Source organism: Erinaceus europaeus, chromosome 3 (assembly GCF_950295315.1).
Source record: "Erinaceus europaeus chromosome 3, mEriEur2.1, whole genome shotgun sequence".
NCBI lineage: Eukaryota > Metazoa > Chordata > Mammalia > Eulipotyphla > Erinaceidae > Erinaceus > Erinaceus europaeus.
This window is the reverse complement of record NC_080164.1, coordinates 136,930,856-136,937,012: the sequence shown is the minus strand read 5'-3', so window position 1 is coordinate 136,937,012 and position 6,157 is coordinate 136,930,856. Positions and strand designations below refer to the sequence as shown.

General features: G+C 30.6%; 1 protein-coding gene across 18 annotated transcripts in view; it reads left to right on the top strand.

Annotated features, from left to right (window-relative positions):
- Positions 1–6,157, top strand: part of ADGRL3 (adhesion G protein-coupled receptor L3) — an 848,379-nt gene that overhangs the window by 819,668 nt on the left and 22,554 nt on the right. For 16 of the 18 annotated variants that reach the window (XM_060188010.1, XM_060188007.1, XM_060188006.1 and 13 more), the window contains one exon: positions 1–4,365. This exon is cut by the window's left edge and continues 3,588 nt beyond it. The exons of the other annotated variants lie outside the window; for them this stretch is intronic. The gene's annotated coding sequence lies outside the window, so the exon portion shown is untranslated. Of the gene's footprint in view, positions 4,366–6,157 lie in introns of those variants that run through there. 18 annotated transcript variants of the gene reach the window in all.

Sequence of the window (6,157 nt, the reverse complement as noted above, 5' to 3'; positions counted from 1 at the left end):
TGAACATTATCTTTTGTGTTTCATTATGTGGAATTTTGAATCAGGCAGCCTCCCCAGCATTACAAAGACCAAGTTGAAAAACATCACTTGAATATAAAAACTTGTGCAGACCCACCATTCCGTACTGTCTAGAAAGGGGTGAGACTATGGAACTCTCCTACATAATAATTGATGTGCTTACAAAGAAACTTAAGGTCCCAGAGACTTTCACAGGAAGAGCTGATTCTCCCAAATCTTATGCAACTTTAGTGCAAACAAAGCAATAGTTGAATGAATTAATTATGCACACGTCTCAATAATAATAAATTTATGTATATCTAAATAGATCCCTGTTAGCAAAGATCGGGTTCCCTAATGTTAATCTGTTTTTGTTCATGTGTAGCTATTGAAAAATTAACAAATTCAAATTTTTTGTTTTTTTATATCAACTTTAATTGACACTATATTTTTAATGCCCTATAATATTCATGACCTGCTTACCTGCATATTTCTGATGTGCTTATTTGATTTTCCATTAAGTAAACTCTACACATTATTTGTCTGACTATAAGTTATGCTAATGAAACAATCCAATTATTATGTTTCACTAAAATTATTTTGATAACATTTTACATTTTTTTTTCCCTTTTGAAGTCAAATTCACATGCTACTTTGTAAGACCACTAGTGAATATATCATACTTTTAGTTAGTTTAGAAATTTTTGAATTATTGCATAGCACATGTTTCTATTAATAATTTTATAGAGAGATCTTAATCTCTCTATATGAACTATCTTTTTATAGGGGAAATAATCTCTCCTCATGAGAAATAGGTTGTAATTCCAGTTAAATATTTTGAACATCTTTTTGGTCTATTAAAATTAAAAATATACTTGAATAATGAATTACTATACTACAGTAATCAGATGACAAAAAGGAACTGGCATAAGAACAACTATCTTGATGTAGAAATAAATAGGAAAATAAGGGAATTGGAGTGATGTATATAAATCTAACTTTCTAAAAAATAATTCACAATGGCTTTAAATTAAAATGTAGTTTATGATCTGTATTTTCAAACCCTTACTAATCAAAATATGTTGTCTTATTGGTGATGTATCAGATTTAGTAATTTTTTTATATTAATTGCAATTAAGAAAAGGTTTCATGATGATGGAGATAAGCATATGAATGAGTAAATTTTATATGACATTCTATTTTAGGCAATTGTTTTAGCAGTTTTCCCCACATATATTCAAATTCATTAACTGGTTCGTTTACTTTAAACAATGACATTAAAAACTTTGGAAACAGAATTGTTGCACTATCATAGAGACTAAAGGATCAAGAAAATGGGTTCTAGGTTGGCTGACAATCAATTCCAAACTAATTAATAACTATCACCTACTACTGAAAGAATTAGCTTTCAGAAACACCTGTCAGTTCTGTGCCATAGTGATACCACTTGACAGGTTTTGGGGAAGAAAAAAGTACACAACTACTATGTAAATTCATATTTAAAGAGCAAGTGAAAAAGAATCCTAACTTTAGTTTGAGCACTTCTAAAAATATTAAGAAAAATGTCCTTTCTTCTCTAACAAAAATATTTGAGATTAAGCAGTGTTATAAATGATCTCCTCAACATATTTTAGTACCAAATAAATTAGCTTATGTCTAGTATTTCATGCTTATAATCTATCACATAAGTAATTACTACACATCCCTAAGTAATACTAGAACTATATCTTCTGTTTGATAGCACATCAATGAATTAGGAGTCTAGGAGAACTAGAGAAAAGCAGTAACGTTACAAATGAGTTTATAAAAGCATTTTCGTGCAAATAAATTCTACATGACAAGTTTTTTTAAGTTCATAAAATAGACTCAGTGTATCCCAACTATAATTTTAATTTTGTAATCAGGAAATATGTCTCTTTTTAAACCATCTGAAAAACACTTCTAAAGCCCAATATTCATTTGCACTCTAATGGATATTATATTGCTTCTTTCCTGCTTAGGCCATGAGAAGTATCTTTCCTATTTTGTAATTAACCTGATTACACTTCCTCTTTGCTTTAAAAGGGAAATCAATCTTAAACTTTCACCTGTAAGCATACTTACATACTGATATTTTTTAACAGCCTGAAGACATAGCTTGTTTACAATATTGAAAAACTTATGTTTTGTAATAAAATAGGTAGTTGTTATGGCTTTACATAATTTCATTTGATGTAAATATATTCTTTCCATTTTGAAAAAATTAAAAGCCATCACTTCTCTAACCAGTAGAACCTTTAAATTATTCAAATATCTTAACATTAACTACATTGTTGTTGTTCCTCTGAATAATAATGCCATACAAACAATTTATGTCCCATTGCAATATTTCAAAGGTAAACAAACTATGACTTAAAAATGCTTGTGAAAGGAGAAATTTGACTTATATGAAGAATTCAAGAAAGATTATACAAAAGAAAACATCAGTTGGACTGTATCTTTTCAACCACAATATGAACAACAAAGCATACAAACAAAAAAACAGAACCAAGCTAACAAAGTTATAGTGAAGTAGTAGAATCTATGGTATAATTACATAAAAAAAATCATGTAAAAATAATGAAGTCATTTAAATGATAAAATTATACATACTATAAAAAATACTAATGATGAGTGAAAAAAATTGGAGCTCATCACATTATAATTTTATCCTGATGACTCCATAAGAAATACTAAATGATTTTTATACTTTCTAAGTACTTCTTATCTAACTGCATCTCATCTCAAGGAAATAGGAATATTTTGTGTATGTTTCTTATAAGTGTTCTTGCCTCAATTCATTTTCACACTCTGCTATGCTTACTCTACTGTATGCCAACACAGTTGATGCTACCCATAGCTTTGTACCACTTAGAGATTTACTATTAATTTTTTCTAATAAGCATAAAATACTGATAAATTGAAAAAATGTACATTATGAAAAATAATCTATAACCAAGCAATATCTATATTACATGATAATTCATTATGTATGATAATTACATTGAGACTAAACAAATAATTATACTGCTGAAAAATAATACTCTCAAGTTCTATCCTGAATTGCTGTAGTCAATTTATAAAATACAGTTCTATACAACATGTGCTATCAAAGTACTCCATAATCCAAATGTATCTAAAAGTATTCCCAATACTTCTTTCATTCTAGAATGCAAGAGGGAGGACCGTTAAAGAAATGGAAAGTAAAGCAACTTCTAAGGACCTATTTTAGTTCCTTAGAGAAATAGTATTGTCATTCAGACTGCATAAATTTAAAATGATACTATTCCAAATTTGTGACCTAAGGGAAAAACTATTAAAGATATACAGTTAGTCCAGTATTAGGTAATTTTAAAATTTAAAAGACTTAAATTTGTCTGATTGACTTAAGGCTGTAGAATATCACAATACATAGACAAGCAATTACACTTAAAATTCATATCACCAATAATGTTTAAAAATTCTTCTGAAGTTGAAACTGGAAAAAATATTATGACTTCAAAATGAAATGTATTGTTTGGCCTCAAAAGATGTTTGACAAATTAATGAATGTCAATTCATAGTAGCAAAGGAGTCTTTGGAAATAGGACTCAGGATACAATGTTTAGGATACAGAGTAGTCTTAAGCATGACTACTGCTTAGTCCTGTAGAAAGAAGATTTTTGGAAGGCATCTATGCTCACCACTGTATCACCAACGCTGAATGCCTTGCATTTCAAGTTACCACAATAACTTATGTTTTTAATAACAGTATGAATCCAGAAAAATGAAAAAAACATTTAAAAATAAATTCAATGCCTCATCTGAGAGTAAAGTAATATAAGATGATTTATATTGAAGCAAATTTGGATAATCAAAATGTGTTCATTTATAAACAGGTCTCCGTATGTGCTAGCACTGATCTTTGCTGATGAACTGTAAAATCAAAAATTGTAGAGCCAGCTTGATTTTCCTTCTTTTGGTTCCTGGGAATGCACTGAAAAATAGAAAGATAATTTGGAAAAGTTTTTCTATGCTGTTTTTTTTTCCCACTTGCCAACATTACATCTAATTCAAAATATATATTTTGAAAATGAATGATGGTTTAGTCTCAAAGCTAACAAACAATTGAGCTATTTCACACTGATCAAAAAGGTCACTTTTAAGGAACAAGAATATATCACTTTTAAGCTTTGGTCTCTTACCATTTTCATATTTACACATGACTTTATTCTTAGCATTTACATCTATCAGATCATCTACAGAATTTTTTTCTGTTGTACAACTTTTTTTCCCTTAAATGCTCTGTACAATCACATGTAAAATCATGAGCTACAAATCTCAATAAAAATATCAGTGAACAATAACTTATGTAAGTAGTCATAGTTCTTATATGGTAATATCAAAACATTGGTTTTGGGACAGTTAATAAAACTGCAGGATAATTACTAAAATGTGGACCCCTAGGACATTTCCTTACTGTTATCATGCCCTGTCATCATACTCTTCATACATTGAAATTAAATAGGCTGTGTGTGTGTGTGTTTTCAGAAGCTGCCAATATATCAAGAAGGCTCTTTATTCTTGTTTACATATATATGTATATATTTAATTAAATGATTTATTATTGGATAGAGACAGAATTGAGAGGGGAGGGGGATAGAGAGGGAAAGAGACAGACACCTGCAGCTCTGCTTCACCACTCCTGAAGTATTCCCCCTGTAGGTGAGGATATATATATAATCTGGAGTCTTACACAGGGATGATTTTTTTATTCTTGGGCTGACTTTTTCCCTCCTCTCATTCAGATAGAGATACAGAGAGATGGAGAGACACCATAGAACTAGAGTCCCTCCCATATTGTGGCATTCCTATATGGTGCAGGAATTTGAACTTGGGGTACATACCTGGCAAGGTATGCTGTCTACCAACACTTTTTTTTTTCTTTCTTTTTACCAGAGCACTGATCAGTTCTGGTTTATTATGGTGGTACAGGGATTGAACCTAGGACTTTGGATCCTCAAGCATGAGAGTCTTTTTGTATATACATGCTATCTACCACACCTCAACACTCTATTCTTTCCAAGAATATAGGAAATTAAAAGATTAATATTTGTTCTGAAAGTTGTGAATAATGAGATAATATCAAAAGCAGTATTAATATGTTGCCTGATCTTACTATTTCTTTTCTTAAACGAGATCTCCCGAGGCTGGGATAGCCAGTTAATAACTAACCTCTTCTACAAAGGAGAATTTGGAGCTTTATATTATGATATGCTATTCTTCTCTTGAATGAAAGAGATGATATATACTAGCATATATGATGGTTCACAAATATAGATGTTATCATATTTTGTAGCATCAGATTTTGGTTATTGGGCTTATTAACTCTTAGTATCAGTAAAATGAGCTCAAGTAATAAATGAAAAAAATGAATTCAGGTGACTCTCCTTTATTGTATTGAGAATATATTTTTAGGGATGGGAGATAGTTGATCAGAAAAAATGCACAATTTATCATACACAAATAGAAAGTTTCAGGAATAGTGGACTGTGCTGTGGAATTTTGTATCTCTGTGTCTCTTGTCCTCTATTCTTAAAAACAATATCTTAAAATTTTCCAAAAGGCATATGACTTTTGGAAATATTTATATATACATACACACACATATCTTTATTAAAACATTTTGGACATGAAATTCTCATTACATGGGACTCAGTTTATTTAACACTGCCCCACATATTTTTGTTATAATTGAGTTTTTTTCAGAGTAGGTGACCTCTCCAATATTAACTGACTTTGTAACTCATCATAAAATAATACTATACTGTCACCTCCACTAAAAATCTGGTCCCAGTCTTTAGGTGGAGAAGGAACAACTGAGATCAAAGCTGCCTTATGAATTTTGCCACAACTATAGTATCCTTTTATTTTAGTACAGTGCCCAATCTCTAAAGTATTCTGGGTTGGCAAAATAGTCCACTTCGGTGGTGTGCTGCTTTGCTATGTGAAAGACTCAGGTTTGAGCCCAAAACCTATCACATTGAAGGAAGCTTCCATGCTATGGTCTCTTTCACTCTTTTCTTTTTTCTTTTTTTCTTTTTTAAGTCTCCAAGCTTTTGCTGGGGTTTGGTCCTGCAAACCAATGAATCCACTGCTCCTG